The 22,927-nt window shown below is 43.9% G+C and overlaps 1 protein-coding gene across 6 annotated transcripts in view; it reads left to right on the top strand.

The window, feature by feature from the left end:
- FYN (FYN proto-oncogene, Src family tyrosine kinase) overlaps positions 1-22,927 on the top strand; it is a 130,432-nt gene that overhangs the window by 68,270 nt on the left and 39,235 nt on the right. For 3 of the 6 annotated variants that reach the window (XM_082756644.1, XM_082756645.1, XM_082756649.1), the window contains exon 3: positions 8,740-8,874. The exons of 2 other annotated variants lie outside the window; for them this stretch is intronic. The gene's annotated coding sequence lies outside the window, so the exon portion shown is untranslated. Of the gene's footprint in view, positions 1-5,663; positions 5,768-8,739; positions 8,875-22,927 lie in introns of those variants that run through there. One more of the 6 variants, XM_082756646.1, reaches the window with a different exon arrangement.

Below are 22,927 nucleotides of genomic sequence, written 5' to 3'. Positions count from 1 at the left end.
AACAGGGGAACAAGGGTTGTAGAACAGGAGGGAAGAGTATAACTTAGGAGAGGAGTAATAAATCTCATTATTTTAGCAGGTTACAATGGAAATTATGCACTAAAGGTGCAATGAGCACCTCAGCAGGGAGAAACCGACTGCCCCTAGGATACCTAAAATATATTTTCACCCTCACTATTTTCAAGAACTTCCTCGGTTGTTCAGGCTGAGCTGGAGCTTTACACTGCTGTTGTGAGGGGAGAGCTAGCAGGAGAAGGGGATTCAGGCTGCCACACATAATGGGTTAGCTGTTCTGTTGTGTGCTGCAAGACTAATCAATTTGAATGCCTCTGGCTTCGGAGGGGAGAGAGGTGGGTGAGAACAGTAGGCGTCTGTGTGCTCTGGGCAGCCAGGTGTCTGCACAAGCGCTGTGAGCGCTGAGGGAGATGAGGCTCTTGCTGCTCCTCGCCAACCTCCCCCGGGGCTGGGTGGGAGGCCCTGGTGGGGCTGTGCTCACACAGGCCGAGGAAAGAGGTCACTGTGTGGTGGCTCAGGATAGCATAGAGGGAAACCAAGACAAAACTACAACTGGCTCATTTCAAGGGGTAGTTTGTGAGCAGAGCAGGGAGTTGGGACACAGATCTTACATGTCCCCAGGCCAAGGGCACAGCCCGTCGGTGTCAGCACAACTGGTTCATCCCAGCTGGATGGGGACAGCACTTGCCGTCAGTAAAGCCAAGTGTATGTTTACAGCACCCTGACTGCTTCACAGTAATTCCCTGCACACGGAGCACATTGCCTCACACAGCATGCATGAAGTGTACAAGAGGTTGGTGCAGCATAAAGTCTGCACTGAATTTCCACCCAGTGCTAACTGCCTGTGGTAAACCACTGCTCGCCAAGCAGCTGTTTGGGTTTTTTTTCTGTGCATCTCATAGCTCCACCACTCGCATTAGAACACAGGTTCTGAAAAAAGCAGGAATTTGAACCATGCCATTTCCTCACAAAATGCGTGCTGTGTTTTTTGCTATGTTACTGAATTGCTGCATTTGTCTCTAGTTTCCTGGAAGGAAGGAGAGGAGGATGCTGTTAAGTGCAGCAGATCTGTCTGTGACCTGACGGAATCACAAAACTGCTGGGGTTAGACAGGACCTCTGGAGGTGATCCACCCCCTGTTCAAACCAGGGTCAGCTTGAAATTGGTATCTCAGAGCTGTGTCCCTTTGGGTTTTGAGTATCTCCGGCACTGGAGAAATCACAGCCTCTCTGGACAGCCAGTTCCAGTGCTCAACACCCTCGCAATAGAAAAGTTTCTTTTCCTGTATTTAAATGACATTTCCTGTATTTTACTCTGTGCCCATTGTTGCTTTCTCTGTCACCGGCACCACTGAGATGTCTTGCCTTGTCTTCTTTGCTGCCTCTCATCAGGTATTTGCACACCTTGATCAGATCCACCTCACCCTTCTCTCCTCTAGGCTAAATGTTCCCAACTTTATCAGCTTTTCTTCACATGACAAAAGCTCCAATCTCTTACTATCTTTGTGGCTCTTTGCTGGCCTCACTCCAGTACATCCATGTGTGTTGTGCACTGGGAAGCCTCAAACTGGACACAGCACTCCCTAAGAGCCTCAGCAGTGCTGAGTAAAGGGGAAGGATCACCTCCCTTGATGTACTGGCCATGCACTTTCTAACACAATCCAGGGTGCTGTTGGCCATCTTTGCCATAAGGAAACACGGCTGGTTTACGTTCAACTTAGCATCCATTGGGACACCCAGGTTTTTTCCTGCTTTCTAGCTGGTCGGCCCTCAATATGTTCTCCCTAGCATTTGGTTATTTCCCCCCAAGCACAGAACTTTGTATTTCACTTTGTTGAACTTTATGAGGTTGTTGGCCCATTTCTCCAGCCTGTCAAGGTACTCATGAATGGCAGCACAACCATCTCATGTACCAGCTATTCCTCCCAAACTTTCTGAAGATGCACACTCTGGCATTGATGAAGAAATTAAACAGTACTAACACCAGTGTCAACTTCTGGAGCACACCACTAGTGCCCCATTCAGCAGCAGGCCCACGTTTTCCCCAGTCTTCCTTTTGCTGCTGATATTCATACAGAAAAGCTTCTTGCTGCTTTTCACATCTCTCGAATTCAGCTCCTTTGGGTTTCCTAACCCTCTCTGACCCCATTTCCAGCTTTTGTGCATTTCCATTTTATGTTTGACTTCAGTCAGGAGCTTCTTGTTCATTCATGTGGCTCTCCTGCTACCACTGTTTAGCTTCCTACATATTGAGATGGAGCATTGTGGAGCATCCAGGAGGTGATCCCTGAAAATTAACCAGCTCTCCTGGACCCCTGTTTTCTCTGGGGCTGTATCCCATGTGATTCTTGTAATCCTATGTAATTCTTGTAATTCCATGCAATGCAATGCACATTCCTGAAGAAGCCAAAATTGGCTTTTTGGAAAAAAGGCAACCACAATCTCCCGGTCATTGCAGCCATTACTGCTCCTGACCTTCACATCCCATGGTCCTTGTTTGTAAGCATGGTGTCCAGCACAGCGTTCCCCATTGTTGGCTCTTCGATCACCTCTGTTAGGAAGTTACCATCAGTGCTCTTCAGGAACCCCTCCTGGAACATTGATTCCCATTGCTGATTTCAGCCTTTTCCCATGTTAAACATGTCTGTGGCTGCTATTTCTTTGTGCAAGCTACTTGATCATTTTACACGGCCAAACTTTTGAACCCCATCCTGAAATGATGTCATGTGGAGAGCAGCTCGCAAAAGAAGGCTATGTGAGGCTTGTACCAAAGTGCAACCCGTAACCCACCTAACGTGTTGGGTTTTATTTCCACCTCTTTTCTCACGCTTAAATGTAAAATAAGCATTATGCTGTTGGAACCAGGCAAAGGCTAATTTGCCTCATTTGAATGTGAAAAGGAGCCCACATCCTTCCTGTGCCCTGCAAAGAATGCAAAAAGACTTTACAGAGAAAACAGATGTACTAATATGTATCGCTTGTGGGGGGCAGGGGGAATCGGGGTGCTGCCACTAAAGCAGTGCTGAGCTTGCAAGGAAACAAAAGAGCCAGCGTACAAAATATTGTGCTGGGAAGCCGACAAAGTTGGGACTGTTCTCTTTCACTTACATTTATGCTCCTGGCATCTGAAAACCACTCTGAAAAATATATACAAAAGAAAACATGTAGCCTCCTTCTTCACGCTCAAGAAAACCTGCACTGAAGACGCTTAGAGTGCTCAGATGCAAACAAAAAACAGAAGCTTTTGATCCTTAGAGAAATCTGAGTTTCAGGGACAATATTGCCTTGCCAGAAAAGTAAGCTACTCAAAACCATAAATGAAGTAAACATAACTTTTGGAAGTGTCCACTAATTTTATTTATATTTTGAATTCCCCTACATCTCTTACACACAAATATGAAAGAGTTAGTGCTGTCAGCTCTCCAAAAATACAGGATGTAGTGGGGATGGTTTTAATGGTTTAGAACAGCATGGAAGATAGACAACAAATGAACTCCGGAATTATTTCTACAGCTGTACAACCCACTTCAGAATACCGTCTTTTCCTGAGCGATCTGTTTATTCCTCTTCAAGTACTTCAGTAACGAGCAGTCAGCACTGGTCGGTCAGCTTGTGAATCTGCTGATGCTCAAAACTCCCCAAATTCACCAGCCTGCCTGCTGCAGGTTTGGCCCAGAAGCATAACAGAGTCCCTTGCCAGTGATTAGCTTGTAGACAGGAGGCAGTTGTTTGTGGCCATTCATAATTTATAACATACATGTATTGTAGGTCGCAGTAATAAATGGGATTCTACAGGAGAATGAATGCTTCTTCTTAAAAGGCTACCTCAGACTTCCTAAATTAAAAACTGGTTTTATGAAAGCAAAGATTTGAAACGTGTCAATTAGTCCTTTTCATTATTTTTTTTCAGCAGTAGCATTTGGGGAACAGCCATGGAGGGTGCAATGCTTTATGAAGGCATTGTGCTGTTCTCCCTAAATGCAGCATGCAGTTGTCCTACAACCTGGAATACTAGAGCTCAGGACCATAAAAAGGACCCTTCAGAACTGATGCTTCCTCCTCAACATACTGTTTGCATCTTCAGGAAGTGTTCTTAATTCACGGGAGTTTGAAAACCACAGCATTGATGCAAAAACTAACTTGTAGACATAGGAGCTTCACTAATGCTGAAAAGAGAAATTTTAAGCCCACTTACACAAGTGTGAATGCAATACAACAGCTTGAGATGTTTGAATGTGGTTTACCTGCAGGCTTGTTTTGTAGGATCAGGCTAAATAAAATCTTGGCCTTGAACTACTATCTGTGTTTTGGAACAAACATCGCAATGCAGCACGCTGCAGAAGGAAGGAAGCAGAATAGAAGCTAGATCACTTTCCTTTCCTGCATTATTTCTTGTAAGTGTAGTCTTCGTACATATGGAATAAACATTTCCTGTTGTAAAAATACTGTCACAGCCTGCAGTAGCCAAATAACCGATAAACCACTGTCACCGAAAACTGGAAGTCAATTAGACTGGCGCGTTTAAGGAGAAATGTTCAAAGCATGCAGATGGTCAGCAATCCACTGCTCTGGAAAGACGGTGAGCATGCACAACCTGATAACTGCTGTGGCTGTCAACAAATGCAGCCTTGTTGTATGTAAGGAATTATAAACTTTGACTCGTGCAAATGGCAGTGTAATGATATGGGCACATTTGGTTCCTGCTTTTTGCTTTGTGTCGTCTATGCAGCTAGACAAAATGGTGTAGGTATCTTATTCTCTCCGTTTCACGTGCTTTAATTCTACTGTGCAGATACTTTATTTATCTCTGTCTGGAGTAATACTGCTTTGTAACACTACTCGTCAAGCTGTCTGACAGCACTATTAAATCCTCGCTGTGCTAACCGCCCTGTCATTGTACTGTGATAGCAGCCCCAGAGCTGGGAATCCAATTTAACACTAATAAACTTCTATTTTGGTTAAAGCCCCCTCCTCATTCCTAGTACTAGGAAAACGTTTCAACTGTGTTGTTGCATCCTGTACAAATGCTTTAAAAATTTAACAAAACAGCATGAGAAAGACAGGGAACTCCTTTGGATGTCCAGTCTTATTTTTGACCAGCCTTTGTCCTCTGGCTCTCTGGAGCAGTGCCTACAAAGTTTTCTTTCTGTTAGGTTGCACAAGGGGCAGAACACCATACACTACCGTGGCTGAAGTGTTTGATAATTCCTGATGATTGGAGATCTTAAAACCCGAGTTCCCTGGACATCAAAACACTCACGTAGGTCCCAAAATGTCTGACAAAGCCTGTCAAAGCATGTCTGACTGCAATGATGATGCAAACGTGGGCCACACTTTGTGGCCGTATTGTGGGAGCAGATCCCATAAAGGGTAGGAGATGAAGGGCAGGAGTTTGTTTCTTCATTTGTGCGCGGGTGGTTTAATATTCTGGATCAAGGAGTTTAGTGGCTGCAACATGTAATCACTCATCTCTCAGAGACCCTGCTTCTTATGGATGTTCAAGCAGTGATTTTTATCTGTCATGGTCAGACAGCAGATGCGGACTCTTATTGTGACAGAGTTACCCACACAAGTAGCTGCAGAAAAGGGAAGTGAGAATCAATTTCTTCATAAGACTTTCTCCTTGGAAGTATTCTAGGTACACAGAAAGGGGAAGCCTTGAGGATCTTGTCTGTTTTTTGCGTGATAGCATTACAGGCAGCCTGTCTGGATGGACTGATGGGGAGCTGGAGGAATGGGAGAAAAGGAAAATTGTGAGTTGCAAGGGTGGAAACCTTTCTTAGCAAGGAGGTAGAGGGAGGAGGGCATCAGCTTGGGATTTGCTTGTTTGGTCTGTGTTCATTGTACAAACCTGGGGGAAGAGCCATGTTCAACCCTGGTATTTTCCCATATGAGTTCTAAAAACTGTATCACCGCTGTATGTTCTTCTCTCTTTTCCTTTCATAGAGGAATTATTTCAGGAGCAACTGCAACTAGTCAGAAAGTTTTATTCTCAGGATTGTCATTGTGGCTTCCTTGATCTGGTTTCCTAACACAATTCATCCTTCTCTTGGAAAAAAGCATCCCCAGCTTTCGTTCTTACATTCCCTGAGCAGAAAAATAAGCGTCGCCGCGATGTTCTCTGACATCAAGCTCTGCAGCCACAAAGCTGCTAAAGCTTGGGCAGTTAAATGAGTGGCAGGGCAGAAAAGTGTCATCCTGACCGTGGCGTTGAGAGCAGCACCCTGAATTTTACAAGAAGGGGAGAAGGGGAAGAAGAGCAGTGCTGTAAGGGGAGGGGAGTGTGTTAGTAAGCTTTTTGAGTGCACAGTGGCCATAAAGGACTGAATTATGCTGCTCCTGGGCTTGTAGATGAATATCCTCTATGGAACAGATGTTTCGTGTGAGTTATATGCAAAGAGCAAGTTATATACACAAGTCGTGTAAATTTAAACTATAAATCAAACACCATCTATATATCTAAATGATACTTTGGAAGAGTTTGCCTCAGTTTGCTGTTTCTCAGCCAACATGCATGAGTTCTGCTGCTGAGAGGTGAGCATGTGTTTGGCTGGGCTTTGGGTAGTGCTGTTTTCTCTTACTGTTTTTTTCAGTGAGCAGAGGAGACCTGGTGAAACCCTTTTCTAGACTCTTTACATCAGTACCTTCGATCTGCCTGCGTCCAAAAGAATTATGTCAAAGCAATTGCCTGCGTTTGTTTCTTAGCGTGTTCTCCGGCAGCACTGTCGCTTGAGGGTCAAACTGGAATACATTAAACTGGAATTGGGGCAGAAACTGCAGGCAGCCTCAGGTCAATGATGCCTCTTGAGATCTGTGAAAGTGACACTTCTGGGGTTCATTGCGTTCACGTCCATAGCATTGCTGTGTCTGGGCTGGCTGAGCTACAGAGGCGGATGGTTAGGCTCACAGTCTCCCATTTAATTCTCTCTCTGTGTGTCTGGAGTAAAAGGAAAAGCCTAGGATTGACTTATTTCTTAATATTTCAAAAAGTTAGGGTTTTCAAAATCCATATGCTAAGGCTATTTTTGTCTACGTAGTCTCTACACATTTATGGTTAGGAAATTACCACAATAAAGCCATCCTTTGAAATAAATCTGTGGATTCCAGTTATGTGATCTTTGTAATCTAAGTACTAAAATAGTACATCTTTTCTTATAAAAAAGCCTTTAGAAGGTTTAAAAACTTACTTGGACATGTGCTTAACAGAACACCCTAATGCTGTAGGTTGTAGGTGGGATTGTGCCAGAGGAAGGGGGAGAAAAACGCATCCAGGAGGACAGCAAGTATTTATATATAAAAATGCACTGTTCAAACTGTACTTTATCAGGCTCTGATTCACATTCTATTAGTAGCTCTGAAACCTTGCTCTTGATTAACTTTTCCAAAACCTTTGCTTCTTTAGTTAATAAAGAGTTGCTGATCGCATCCTTTTGAGCCTTGAGATAAAACAGAGAGGAATACCAGGTATAGCAGAGACCATTTGGTATTGGCAAGTGTGAATGCATGTGCACATATATACATATCTATTACACTTGGACAGGCCTTTTTACTCCCTAAAATTTTCACAAGCTTTCTTGCTTTAGTTCACTCTACAGAAGTTGTGTATTACGATCAATTTATTGAGGATGGGATGCCGCTTCTGGGTCTGTAACCTGCTAGCACAATTTTATTTACATACTGTATGCTGTGTTTTGGCAGGCATTGCTCAGTGAAAGGGACCGAAAGTTTGGAAAACACACTCTTTTCCCACCTGTTGAACAGAAAATTATCTGTAGAATCATGAGTCATTAACTATAATGAGATGTTTGTATGAAATAAAGCCTTTTAAATCTTGGACAAAAACCTTGTACCGTGTCCTTAAAACCCACCAAGTGTAAATATTGTAGGACAAGGTAAATTCAGTGTCCCCTGCAGAGCACGTGGTCCTTATGAGACCACCTGCCTGGGGACGCAGAGCCAGCAGCCTTCTTGGTGGCACCCAGGTCCCTTGGCAGGGCCATCCATACTGAGACAGCACCTCAGCCCCGGAAGGCTGAGGTTTCCTCCAGTGTCACTTAGTGTGCCATGAGCTGGTCCTGGCTGTCAGGATTACTGACAAGAAGAGGAAAAGGAGTGTGTGTTTTTTTAGTGGAAACAAGACGCTGTCTGATGCTGTGATCACTCATTTGGCCTCTGACGTTTTGCAGGCAGTCGATCTTACCTGAAAGAGCTCCTAATAACCAAAGCTGAATGGGGATGCATCCTTTTTAAATCAACCATGATCATCTTCACAACTTGGCGGAGATGGCCAGTACATCACAACACGTGGTGCAAAATGGTTAATTACCCATAACTGATCATTACTTTAAAAAAAAAAAAAAAGCCTCTAAAAAAGCCTCTTTACATTCTGGATTGGATTAGTTTCCAGTTCCAGTGAGTTTTCCACTTTTGCTAGGCTGGAACCCACAGTTACCAGATTTATTTCCCATATGAATACTCCTATACTATGAACAAAATTAGAAAATTTCCTTTAAGCTTTTTGTTTATAACGAAGCCTTCTGCTCCTCAGTGTTTTCAGTTCTTCAGTCGCTCTCCCCTAGACATTCATCTTTTTTTTTTCCACACTTCATTTAAAAAATGGAGCAGCAGAACCTGTTACATTATTCAAGTAGCAGAGGAACAAGAGCCAAATGCAGAGTTACTATAACCTACCTACTCATCTTTTGATTTTCATTTGTTTGTACAGCTGAGGCTCGCGTTAGCCCTTTTGGCCACAGCCTTGCGTTGGGAATTCATGTTGAGCTGATTGCCTGCCAGGACGCCTGGTCTCGTATTCAGTCTCTGCTTCGGAGGATAGAGTCCTCTCTCTCCCTCTCATCCTGTAAGTATGGCCTGTATTCTTTATTGTAATACAACCATTTTACACTTGGCCATATTAACACCCAAACTGGTGCTGCCTGCCTTCTCCAGTTCCCACTTGCTCTGTCTCAGACTTGTTCTTTTGTTGTTTGTTTTTTTTGCTGTCCCCACTCTTGCTATCTAACCGTACTTAACTTTAATCCAGGTTGCTGATAGGGCTATTAAATAGCAAAGGGATGATCCTGTGGGAACCCAATAGGAACCCATCTGTTTGATAATAGTTTCCCATTTAAAGTTACACTTGCACTTAATTTATTGACTTTTTAATACATTTAATATGACTGTGGACTCGGAACTGACTTCAGTATAAAATACGTTTGATTTTTTTCCATGACCTCATGTAGTACTCTCCATGTATAGAATCCTGCTGTCCATGAATGGATGAAGCACACTGCACTTGGACTTCAAAGCATTCTGTTTCTTGATAAAGATGTTCTACAGACAAGGATAGATGACTTAGGCTTGTCATGCTGTCAACAACATTGCCTTTATCAAGTGAACTTGTAATATTTGCAAGAAGTTATATCAGATCACTTTGTACAACCTGTTTTTCTTAAAGCCAAGTTGACTTTAATTGTAAAGCTTTGAAAAAATATCTATTAATTTACTCCTGTGTTGGCTGTTCTAACCTATGCAAAATACTAAGATAAATAAATAAATAAGCCAACTAAAACTAAGCCAACTGGCCAGTAATTACTTTTTACGTTTCGCAAGCACTGACCCAACAAGAGCCATCTTTCTGCCCCTGGTACATCCCCAGCAGCCCAGAACTGTGTAGAAGTGGCAGCAGCAGCTCAGAGGCTAGCTATCTGAAAGCTTCTGAGACAAGTTTGTCTACCAACTAATTGGAAACACCTAGAATCTTGTACACATTGCTTAGCGTCCTCTCTAGTTTCTGCTGTGGTGGGAAATTATTTCATCATAATCCTAGACAGAACACCTGGCCTTTTACTTGTGTGCTAATCAGAAATATTTGCTAAGTAACTTCTGCCTCTGTTGTGTTGTTCTGAATTATTCTACCATGTTTATTGCTCAGAATCTGTCTTTCATAATCTGCTTAGAATAATAAAAAATCTCATATCTGATTTATCTGTCTTAATTTTTCATAGCATCTTCTTGCCTCTTTGATATGATCTTTATCTTGTTATTATCTTTTCCTCTTTTTCTCTTCATATGTAGGTTTTATATATAACACATCATATCTTTTTTTCACTTCCCTGGTAAGCCCAGCTGTTGCTGTTGTTTGTTTTTTTTTTTTTTCATTGTGTGTTATTTTTATCTATCCTAGTCTTCTTTTCACAGTTGTAATATTGTAGGCATTTAGGAAATGTCTTAAACCATTCGCAGATGTCAGCAACTTCAAATTCTGTCGACAGCCTGATTTGACTCCCATTTGCTTTAGTTTTGTGAAATTCCCTCTCAGAAAGCATGCACTGTTTTTAATTTATGTATAGATGAAGAGTGTATGTTCATATAACACATAAAATTTTACTGGTCTGGATTTGATTGCAGACAGTGTTAGCTATTTGCACAGAAAGTGTCAGTGCTTTTCAGTCTAAACAACCAGTAACCTTCTAGGTTGTGATCATTTCCTTTCTACTGAGACAAAGTTTGCAGCAGGGATTGTCTGGCTCCTCTCTTAATCCAGCCACATCGTATGGCCAGCACTGTGCTGTGCTTGTGGCAGCACTGCAGCTCCTGCACGTTGCTGTCCCTGGGGCTGGGGCAAGGAGCACGGCACCCAGTCCGGCTTGCTTGACATGGTAGGCTAACCACAGGGTTTGGCAGTAAGCTGTGCAGTTTAGCAACGTCCCATAAGCTGTTCACGTTGTGATCCGCATTCTGTGAACTCTGAGTTCTCCATTCCCTGTGGTGCTGCAAGGTCTACACTACATATGACTCATTGGCAAGTGTCAACTTACTGGCAAGAGACACTGAAGAAGCCAGTTATCCTAATCCCTACTGTGGTGACAGCAGCTTGTGGCAGACACCAGCTCATACCTCAAATGGGTGCATCTTCATTCATAAATATCCAAGATTACTTAGATTACGTACTTCCAAGTTCTCAGTGACTCAGACATCGTTTCTGACATACAGGGACTGTCAATTCCCCTCTTCCATTTGGACTTCTTGAGTTGATTACAACTATTTCTTTTAATATTCTAATAACCTACATCTAGCCAGCAGTTTTCAGGAATATTCATTGCATTGCTCCTCTGCAGACAAAAGGTTTGTCTGTTTTTACAGATGCTTATAATTAACATATAAGGAACTGAAAAGGGTCATCCTCTTACAATATCTGCTTTGGTTAGTGTTGTGCTCAGTACCATGGTTTTGTGCTGAATGTGCTTTTGGGTGCGTATTTAACCTAGCTTGTTTTGCCAGCCTGGTTTATGGAGTGTGTATTCTTTCCCCATCAAGAGGTCACTTTTTCTCTGCCACACTCTCTCCCCATGATCCACAAATCTGACATCTGTACTCTGCTATTCACCTAGTTGTTAACTTCAGCAGTCTTCAGGTTTTGTCTTTTTGTGCAAGGAAACAGGGAAGAAGTCCAGGCAGGATCTCCAGATCTCCTGAATTATCTGCAGTTGTGTAGTCTACCAGGTGTATCACAAAGCAGTCACTTCTAGTGAAGCCAAGCCTGTCTGCTCCAGGTCATCATCCCATTCTCCACTTCCCTTTTTTGTCTTAAATACAAAGAACCAGAAACCTCTGTTGTCCGCCTCTTCCTCACAGAGTGCTCTTTTCATTTTTTTTTCCAGTGAGGGTGGTTGGAGCTGTCCGCAGGAGCACTTTGGGTCAATGCTTTGTTAACTGTTCATACCCAGAGAACCAGTAAAACCGAGGAGGGCATGCAGGGAGTGTGAGGGGGAGATCAAGCACCATCTGCATAATGCTGCCAGAGTCCAGGGGATGTGTATGTGCTTGGTCATGCATGAGCTATGGGCTTGTGGACCACCTGATGGGTTTTGGGCCCCAGTGCTCCCTTGGATCACAGGTCAAGGAACACTGTTGTAGATAATCCTGCATGCCAGGTTGAGCAAATGTCCATTTGGGCAAACATCCACACTCTGTTCTGCATGACTAACAGAATTTTCAGGTGTGTTGTTAGACATTTGCAAATGTACCTTCATTCACAGGCCTGACTTAAAGCATAGTTTCTTTTCTTAAGCATATGGATCCTGGGAGAGAAAGAAAGAAAGAAAGTGGGAGAAAAAACAATAATAAATCATAGTTCTGGGTGGATACTTCTGGCTTGAGAGGAGGGAATACAAGAAGTATTGACGTTTGCTGTTTTTATCGCTCATTGAGTCATAGAAAAATAATCTGAAAGCGACTAGTCCATGCTTCTGAGCAGAGGCAGTGCCGTGACTGGTGGCTAACCTTCACATTGCCTTGGGCTGTTTTGCTGTCCTTGCCAGCAGAAAGGATTTTCATCCCTGACACCAATGTAAATATCCACAACTGCCATTCAGTCCTTTATTTCAATGTGACTTTCTGCTTAGGCTATGAAGGATTAAAGTAGGACCTCCTATAGTTGCAGTGAGCAGGTTGCAGGAGCTTTAACCTGAAGGCCCAGGTTCTGACCTGTAGCTGAGGGTCGCTACACATGAGTAACCCTTGGAGATCATTCCCAGAGATCATTCCCAGAGCTGTATGTGCAATAACCTCAGGTTCATGATGAAATCAAATTAATGCATCCTTCTCCATTCTACTTGCCCTCAGACATGGACATAAAGCTTTAAAACAGATCTGCCTACCATGTGTTTAGCAATACTTAAATATTTTGATCCGTGTGGTAGGGTCTTGTAGCTGTTTGCTGGCTTTTGGAAAATGCACATTATCATAGCAGGATCTATTTTCGTGGCCCTTAGCCCTTGATGTCTTTTTAAGCTCCATCTTCACTGGCTAACAGAAGAGACCTGCAGTTTGTAGAGTACATAGCAAAACAGAGCTGGGAATCTTGCGTCTTAGTGGCCTCTATAGCTGGACAGCAGAGGACTGCATGCATTGGTACTGCCACTCTTCTGTATGAGAGAATGCAAGTGAGGACCTGTTTCCTTCTGTGTCCCACTGTCCAGAGTGTTTATCACTGTAATCTCAGCCTGCTATGCTCTCATTTTGAGATTTCAATATCTCTGCTAAAAAAGGAAGAGATGGTAATGTGTCATTTTATAATCCAAATTGATCTCCAGGCAGCATCTCAATTCTTGCCCATCAGGTGAACACAGTTTAACCTGTGTGCCTCTGAAGTTATTTTCCAGGCCAGGAACAGAAAGACTTACATATTGCTCACTGCGGTGTGCTGACCCCAGCTAGCAGCTAATCTCCCACCCAGCTGCTCATTCACTGTCCCCCATCAGCATGGGGGAGAGGATCAGAAGGGCAAAAGCAAAAGGAATTCATGGGCTGAGATATATAGGGTTTAATAAGTGAAGGAAATGAAAAGAAAACAAGTGATGTAAAGGCACTCCCTCACCAACTCCCACCAGCAGAGCAGTGCCCAGCCAGCCTCTGAGCTATGGCTGTTTTCAGAAAATCCCCCCCAGTTTCACTGCTGAGCATGATGCTATATGGTCTGGAATATGTCTGTGGTCAGTTTGTGCCAGCTGTCCCAGCTGTGTCTCCTCCCAGCCTGTTGCACATCCCTGTGGTGGTTTTACCCTGCTAGGCAGCTGAACTCCACCACAGCCCTCTCTCAGACCCCTCCTCAAAGGAAAAGGGGGAGAAAATAGGATGGAAAAGGGCTCAAAGATAAGGACAGAGGAATCACTCAACAATGATCATTATGGGCAAAACAGACTCAGCATAGAGAGAGTAATATAATTTATTTTCTATCACTAGCAGACTAGAACAATGAGAAACTAAAAGCAAACTAAAAACCACCTTCCCCTCCATCCACCTTATTCTACATTCTCCCCCAAGAGGTGCAGGGGAACAGGGAATGGGGGCTGTGGTCAGTCCCTGAGGCTTCATCTCTGCCGCTCCCTCACGGTCCCTCTCTGCCCCTGCTCCCCATGGGGTCCCTCCCAGGGGATGCTGTCCTTCCCAAACTGAGCCTGAGGGGCTGCCCACAGGCAGCAGCTCTTCAAGAACTGCTCCCACACGGCTCCGTCCCATGAGGTCCATCCATCCCCCAGGAGCAAACGGCCCCACTATGGGTCCCCCATGGGCCACAGCCTCCTCCAGGCCACATCCACCTGCTCCACTGGGGGCTCGTCCACCCATGGGGGGGCTGCAGCGTGGAGATCTGCTCCATGTGGGACCCATGGGCTGCAGGGGGACAGCCTGCTCCACCAGGGGCCTCTCCACAGGCCACAGGGGAACTGCTGCTGTGTGCCTGGAGCACCTCCTGCCCTCCTGCTGCACTCACCTTCATGTTCTCATTCCTCTCTCCCACTTGCTGTTGCACAGCAGTTTTCTTCCCCTTCCTTTAGTCTGCTCTCCCAGAGGCCCACCCAGCATTGCTCCCTGGCCTGGCTCTGGCCAGCAGCGGGTCCCTTTTGGAGCTGTCTGGAGCTGGCTCTGCTCTGACCTGGGGCAGCTGCTGGGCTCTGCTCACAGAGGCCACCCCTGGAGCCCTCCCGCTACCAAAACCTTGCCATGTAAACCCAATGCAACCCCTAGCCTCATCTCTGTGGGAGCAGAATAAGAAACAGAAAAATCCTTGAAGCTGTGCAAGCAGTGCACAGCAACGGCTAAAACACTGGTGTGCTCTCAACATGTGTTGGTCACAAATCTAAACCAGCACCTGACTGGCTACTATGAAGAAAATTAACTCCATCCCAGCCACCCAGTACACTCTACCTAGGGTAATTCGGCTGTTGTGCAGTAAAACCACAGTGGCAACACTGAGTTTGAGAAAATAGGTCTCACTTGTAGCACCTTTTTTTAATTTTGTGTCAGTGTAGGCAGAGTTTTAGTGTCTTCCTGCTACTGATGTAGTCTGACTTCAGTGCTTCAGTTGTTCACTGACCTTTGTCACCATGTGGTTGCCATCCTCCCTGGGGGTCTCTACGTGTGAGTATCTTTGCCCTTGTAGCTAAAGCCAGTTGCAGTTATGGTATGAAGACTGGAGATTGTTTTGTGACCTGGCCATAAGCTAATTTTTGCTCCTGTTAAGGAAGGAGAGATTTTTTTTTTTTTCACCAACGTAACTTGACAAACAAGGAATCTAAGTAACACTTCTAAAATACGAGCAGTAGTAACCTAGATGAAATGCGAGCCCCTTTGGGAGGGAACAGATTCTTGAATGGTCTCAAAGTAAATTCTCAATGTTTCTGAGGCTCAGCTTGCTCCCATTTCCTTGCTGTCACATCCTCCCGAGTTCTTCAGTCACAAGCCAGAAATCAGACAAGGCAGAGATGTTAGTTTCATTTGTGCATAGGCAAAGGGAGGTGGGGAGACAGCAATGTTTGTGTTTTGTGGGGCTGTTTTTTTGAAAATCTTACTCTCTGCTTCTTACATGTTTGAAAGAAGCAAGCAGGATAAACTTCTTCATCCCTCCCTTTTTCCCCTCCCTTTTCTGCCCATCCTGATTCACATTTTGCATTCTCCTCTGTGCAGCTCTCATACTGCGAATCAGATGAACACCCATTAATCCTGGGTGGATTCTAAAAATAAGAATTGAGAGAAAAAAAATCAGAAGTGTGCATCAACCTGCAATCATCTTTCTATTCTCCTAGGGGAGAAAAGAAAGAGGAAATCAGCAGAGACACTGTTTCACTTCTTCTCTTTCCTAGATAAAATGATTCTGACATTTGCGGCAGTTGTTCTTTTGATACAGGATTTCTAATGTATATACTTAAAAGGCACTTTAAAATTTAGGCACATTAGCTCAAAATGCTTATGCAGACCATCCACCCACTTCTCTCGGCTAGTGAATAGAGCCACCACAAGCAACTTGATGAAGGAGGAACGTAGCTTGAAATCATGCTATTGAATTTACATTGTCTTCTTGTGTGTTACTCAGAACCGAGGACAGACTCATCCTCTCTGGGTTTTGCATTGCAGAGTAAGCAGTGTGTTCACTGTGTGTAGCTGCTGCCTTTAGCTGTTAATTTCAAACCTTCCCTTAACTCATTTTAAGAGCAAGAAAGAGAAAAGAAATCCTGACTGAAGGTTTGAGTCTGACTCGCTCATCAGTGCAAATGTAAAACCTGCAGGCACTCCTTATCAACTTGGCTGTAAGTAAGCTTCTTTCTTTTAGATTACAACTGAAGTCTGGATGTTGGTGGCAAAAGAAAAAAATAAAAAAAAAAAAAAGAAAACATGAGAGAACCTCTCCTCACAATTGATCTTTCTGTGCTGCATTTTTCCAGGGCATTTTTTTTAAAGAAACAAATACCCTAAGATAGTGCAAGGTGTAACTCAACTACTGCTACTTTAAGAGATTGCAGGGTGAGATGTTTTTAAAATTACTTTTTACGTTTTGTTCTGTTTTATTTTTTTTTTCTGAAAGGAGTATGTCACAGAGAATGGAAAAGAATTTGCTGTTGTTTTTTTTTTAAAGATGAGGCCATGACATTCGTAGACTTGGCTGACAAAGGAACTAGAAACAGAGAGGTGGCCAAGTGTCCTTTTGTTGGCAGGAGGGTTTTTCTCCTGCTCTTTCCTCTTTCCACTGGGAAAGCTTTTGCATTGGGAAATCAAAAGCACAAGCTTTTGATTTTGGCTGGGCAGACAGCTGCGTTGTGCTCGTGCATTTCCTCATGGCCTTGATGGTGTCCCCTCCCCAGCCAGCTACCGGCCGGCCCCACCACCACGGTCCCTCCAGCCAGCACCACATGGGGAGGCTTTTACTGTCACTCCTGCCCAACGGGAACACCGACTTCCTTTTCCCTCTCTAGTCTGTAATAAATGTGACCTAGTTTTGAGTAGTTCTCTCACACTGAAGCAACACAGGGGCTGGAGAATGCCAGACCCATTGAGCAGCACCAGCAGGGCAATGGGGCTGTTTGTCAAGACATCATCACTCTTTCTTCTTGGCTTTCAGTGGTCCTGCCCTAGGGAAAGGTTTGTTCACAGCCTCGGAAAGAAACCAACAGTCTGGTTGTAGTTTAGTGAAATCCTTCAGCTTGCACCTTCCCTTCACTGGTCCTGGCCTCGGAGGCTGGCTGAAGCTGAGCAGGCAAGGAGCAGCACAAATCTCTTAGTCTTGCATAAGTGGCTTTTAGTTCAGGCCCCAGAGGGGGCAAGAAGGGAAGGCAAGCACAGCTGCGGACATGTGTTAGAACTTCAACATGGTCTGTGGTGTCAGGAAGCCGCCGTTTCCACAGCTGCATCCCCCGTCGGGCTGTCACTGGGGAGGAGCAGCGGGACGGACAGCGGCACTTCAAAGCTCCCTGCAAGCTCTGCTCGTCTCATGGCCCACGGGAGCTGTTCATTCTCCTGAGTGGCTTCGGCCACCACTGCAGAAGACTTCCAAAGCAACTTTATGCCGACAAGAAACAAGAGTGAGGGTGCTCCAACACGGTAAAAGGCATTAGCTTTGAGCCAGAGCACTATGGCAGCAGGAGCTCATCTGCGATGGCTCTTCCTGCTGTTCCTGCATGGAGGGTAGCTGTCACTGAGCACTGGCCTGCTCATGTTGTCAGACTTTGGGCTGCTGCAGGCAAACAAGCCTGCATTAAAATGCGGAGATTCTTCTGTTCAGCCCACTAAAGGAGAAACTGGGGGTGGAGCTTTAAAGGACTCCTTTCAAAAATCAAATGAATGCAGCCCAAGCATTTTTCAGTGTTGTTTTTCTCGTGAAAATGCAGTTTCAATGCATTCATTGTTCCTGAAACATACTTGACCTGATACATACAAAACTTGAAGTTTTGCCCTGTTGTGTCAGGCCTTTTGTTCAGGCATACCACATGGTGTATGTGCGATTTTGTACATATTCTTATGTACTTATGTACATAGTCACTGTACATCCAGTTGTAGGACAGGTGTAGTGCATGTGTAGTTTTAGAGGAAGTCTATACAAATCCACGTTCTCTATCATCTTATAAGGCTGAACCAAATCTATCACATTGCAGTAAACTTCCCTTCTTTCCAGATTGGGACGTTAGTTACACTGGTTCTGCTGAGTATAAAAATGGTATGTATTTATACAGAAATCAGTAACCTACCAGCCTGAGAACTAATGAATAATGCTCAACAGTTCCAGTTACGTTACAACATTTCTTGTATCTTTCTGCCCTGCTCCATGACTCCTGTAAGTTGTGGAATCACTGGTCAAGCTGGAGGCAGTCCTCTAACAGGTCTGCCAGGGTCCAGTACTCCCTGACCGGCTTCTTTGAGATATTCCACGTGTTGCTTTTGAAACAGGCCCAGACTGGATTCTGGAAATTCAGCGTGCTACTATCAGCGTACATGCAAGTCAACAAGAGGTCAGCTAGCAGACTGTGTGAGAATTCCCAGTCTGTGTAGCACTAGTTTTAAGTGCTCATTTGTTGCCCATCTTGGGCTGCCTTCCTATGGCTTGTAATAGTCAAAGTGGGTGAGCAAGAGTTTCCTGAAAATCGTATTTTTTAATGTGTCTCAGGCTTATGTTTCAAAATACTTACTCCATCAGTTTCTCTCCGGGGAGCTACTAATGGTGACGTGAAAAGTCAGACGTTTCAATTTCGGGATAAAGTTATGTGTTGATTATTCCCTCTATCTAGCCTGCAGGAGGCATTTCCACAGAAAGCTGAAATGTCTCTTAACAGTTCTTGTAGTTCTTATTCTTGGAAAGCTTTTTCTGTTCTTCATCTTCACGATAACCCAGAATGTGGCATTTTGAATATTAAATCCTACTGTAAGTCATGAAATTTGGCTCATTTGATGTCATAGACTGATAATTCTTTGCTGCTTTCAGCAAAACATAAAACACCAAGAAGATGTCCCTTAGAGGATGTTTTTCTTCACTGCCATGCTGGATGCAAGCCTTGGTTTGATTAGCAAACACATTCACCACAGAGGCGGAATAAAAGCCAAGGATTTTGTTCTTCCGATTCCCTTTCAACATGCCTGTTCTTTAATTTGGCTTTCCTGCTGGTGCTTTCCAGTCAAGATTTGTAAGGTTTGGTCAGAAAAAGAGTTACCGTTCACCCAGCCTTTCTCTTTCATCTCTCTCACTTACTTGAAAGAAGTTCTCCTGAAAATGCACAAGCGGATTTCCTTCCACAGAAAGCTGTGCAGAGGAAGAGGAACAAAGCACTATGGGCTCTGCACTCACTCCCCAGCTCTCCTGCCGATCGAAGCTCTCTCCCCTGGAGTGATCTCCATCCCCAGGCAAGGGATGCCAAGGAGACCATGGCATGGGTGGGAGTGCGTAGAACAGGTGGATGTCTCCCTTCATCTCCCTGTGTATGTCCCTCAAGCATTTCAAGGACCTACTTTCTCCTAGAATACTCAAAAAAAAGCAGGTTCAGGAAAAGCAGGTTTGGGAAAATTCAGTATTTTCAGGCACTAGTTGCAAAATCTTATGGAAAAGCTTCTGATGAAGCAATGAATTTACACCAGTTGTCTTCCCATCCATCTCTTGATGGTTTACAGCTGCAGAAGCTAGAGTAGTCTGTGGCTCATCAATACTTTTTACTTTTCAAATATCACAAGTTGGAGCTTTTTCTTTTAAAGTCAAAGTATGAAAAACAGACTTTTGCTTTCTAGTACTCTTGGCCTTTCCTTAGGCTTTGATTACCAACCAGGCAACAGTGCTAAACATAATTAAGGAGCTATTATTATATAAATTAATTAGTAGTGATAAAAATAATTTTATATCTTTGTCAAATAATGGCATGTCAAATAAATTTGTCAAATAAATCCATGTGGGTGGAAACTACTCTTCTGGGTGAACTGATGAGGGATTACTTGCAATGTAAATGTTCGAGTTGAAGAAATATAACAAGGTCAAGAAAGGAGACAAATAATGGGTATTTTCACTTGTCTCTGAGGAAGTCTCAAAAAAACGTACATGTTTTATATTTTAATGAAAACACATTTTATATCGCCCATAAAAATGCATCTTTAAAACAAACAAATGGAATACATTTGCATAAGAAAAGTTAATTTTAATTAGGCTAGTTACATACCTCTTAGCAGTTCCAGTGGCAAATTATGATAATGCCGCATGACCCCATAACACATGCATCTGAGAAATGCTGCCTTTCCTAATGGAAATGGAATAAAATCTTGTTCCTTTACCGTAAGTTGCATAGCATGTTGATTGAACAACACTGTGTGCTCGTCTCCAGAGAATTCAGTGTAAAACAGCTCCAGATTTTGTTTTTTTTGGTGATCTCAGAGCTGGCTGAAGAACTCCAGCCTTCCAGAGCTCCAAGTGCTAACATGCAGGGTGAGCAGACTTTAGGATATGAAATGCCTGCTCTGTGATACTGAAGGAGATTGGGTTTTGGAATCCATTCATTGATACAAAGGCTGATGCTGAATGGAGGTTATATTTATTGTCTAGGAAAACCCTTAGTTAGCTGAAATTGCTTGAAGCGTGCGCATGCATCCATGTATTCTCTCACATTTAAACTCCCCCTGACACAACGCAGCTAGCTGGCTCCTTTCAGCCAGGAATAAACAACTTCCAAGGACTTGGCTCAAAAAGATGCATGCATGTAACACCCTCTGTCACATTTTACAAGAGACTACAATCAAGTAGTCTTCATGCTCGGATTGTCTGGACACTGTGACAGACTAGAAGGGGGCAACAGAAAGAAAAAACCCTTTCTGTCAGTCACCGACTTTGCATCAAATTTTCCTTCCTTGTGTGCTGCCACTGCAGCAAAATATAAAAGGAGAAGAAAAAAAAAAATACCAAGGCACTGATAATTCAGAGGTTTTCTATTCATGTCATTCCTTATAAAAATAACCTCCCAAACCATTATTATTCTACGTACTGCTGGTACGTATGTGTACCATCTCCTGGTTTATTCACTTTCTTCAGAATTAATGCATTGATTATTTTTGCAGCAGATTTGTAGTTTTTGCTTTTTCCTTACCAATTGACTAAAATGAGTAAATGAAGTGTGTAGGGCTGTCCTGGGAGCCCTCATGGCATGATATGTGAAATCTTCCCAGATTTCAGTGGAGGGTTTTTCCCCTGCTCAGCTGAAAGTTTGCAAATGAGCAATAGGGCTGGCTGAACAATAATTCTCTCATACATATTTTTTCATGTCTGCAAAAGCAGCAGCCACAAGAAAATCTCTTTCTCCTGTACTATTCTAGACTTCGTGTTTCCCATCTCTTTCTTTTACTTTCATTCTTTTGCTTTCTTTTCTACTTTTCTTTTTCCAGTGAAAACACATGGGAACAAATAAGAGGAGAAACAGAGCTGGGAGAGGGAAGGGGAGGAGGCACTAGAGTTTCACAGGGAGGTAAGGTTTCAAGGCAACAAAAAGGCTGCTGAGATTCTGCATTAAATAGTAAAGCCTGCGTTATCACTTCACTAGTCTGGAGTGAATGAATGTGTGTGCCAGCACTTGCACCTATTAATCTGAGCACTACAATGGCTCACTCTTTCCCATCTGAGCCTCCTGATCAGGGATTCCCCCATGGTGTCACCCTGTGCAGCAGCATTTGCTCAGCTGCCTGGGCCTTGCTTTCTGTGCATGGATCTAAGCACCAAGTCCCTGACCCATCCCTCTGACCCAACGTGCTGCACTGGGTTCCCCCTCTCTCTTGCCCAGAGAAGCTGTGGGTGCCCCATCCCTGGAGGTGCTCAAGGCCAGGCTGGATGGGGCTTTGGGCAACCTGGGCTGGTGGGAGGTGTCCCTGCCCATGGCAGGGGCTGGAACTGAATGGGCTTTAAGGTCTCTTCCAACCCAAACCAGTCTGTGATTCTGTGCGAGCTGGCTTGGGCACCTCCACACAAAAGTTTTGATACGGGCACGCTGCTGAGTGAATGAAGAAATGGAGAAATGCAAAAAGAGCGCCTTCAAGTTAAGCTAAGAGCAGGAGATGGTGGATGTGTGCTGACTGCAGGCAGTATGGCTCAGGGAAATATATTAAAATGGAAATTGTTTTTCAGAACGGGCTTGCAGAATAGCTGATGGTATCTTCAAATTGTGGAAAACACCCTTCAACAGAAGGTTTTTCTAATTAGGCAGGTTAGACTTACGGAGCAGGTGTCTAGGTGTCTGTGAGCTGTCACAGACTAACAGGGAGCTGCCGCATGTTTTTCAGGCATTAGCAGCAGAGGAATATGCTTTTTCTGAATCCCAGTTTGTCAAAGCTAATTTCCTGTGTTGATGTTGGGGTAAGGCATACAAAATAGGCAGCCTGGCAGCTACAGAAAAACGAGGATATTTGAAAAAGGATATTTTTTATTTACTCTAAGTGACGGATATTGGCTGAAATGTGAGAAGAAATAAGGGGGGGAAATGTGCTTTGCTATCTTTTTTTTTTTTTTTCCTGAGCTGTGCATTTTCTCGCTGCCTATTTATATATCCCGGAGAAAGTATGTCCTGCAATTCATTTTTTTTTTAAAGATTTTTCTGTTGTCACTGCTCTTTCTTGCAGCATGAGCATCTCGAGCCCAGTGCCTGTGTGCCGGGTTACATGTAGGATTCACCATAGCTGTTTGGATTAAGGGTCCATCCAGACAGGTATCTGATTCCCTACATACATCACGCATGATTTCAAAAACTTTGGTTTTGTGCCAAGATTCAGCTTGTGTCACAAGCAAAGAGTGTGGTAGCAGCAGCACACAGATCCTACAGTGTTGGAGCTCACAGAGGGAAAATAGCAGCAGGTAACGGAGCTGACCTGACAGAGGGCTGTGCCTAAATGTGGTGGCTCACCCTCTGTCTCCCTCTACAGAGTGAGCTTCTTCACACAGAAGTAGGCTCCTAACTTGTCTGCAGATAAAATTACAAGAGATCAACCCTCCAGGCCCTTGCAGTGCCCCTTGAGGATGGTGAATTTGAGGTTATGAGAATTAGAAAACTTAGAGAAAACTTCTCCAAAGTGAGCCTTCTCAGTCTCTACAAGTCAGGAACCTGGGCTTTGAGACCGCCTGCATTTAACAT

This window comes from Aythya marila (assembly GCF_965140915.1).
Source record: "Aythya marila genome assembly, chromosome: 3".
Taxonomy (NCBI): domain Eukaryota; kingdom Metazoa; phylum Chordata; class Aves; order Anseriformes; family Anatidae; genus Aythya; species Aythya marila.
This window is presented reverse-complemented; position numbering and strand designations above follow the sequence as displayed.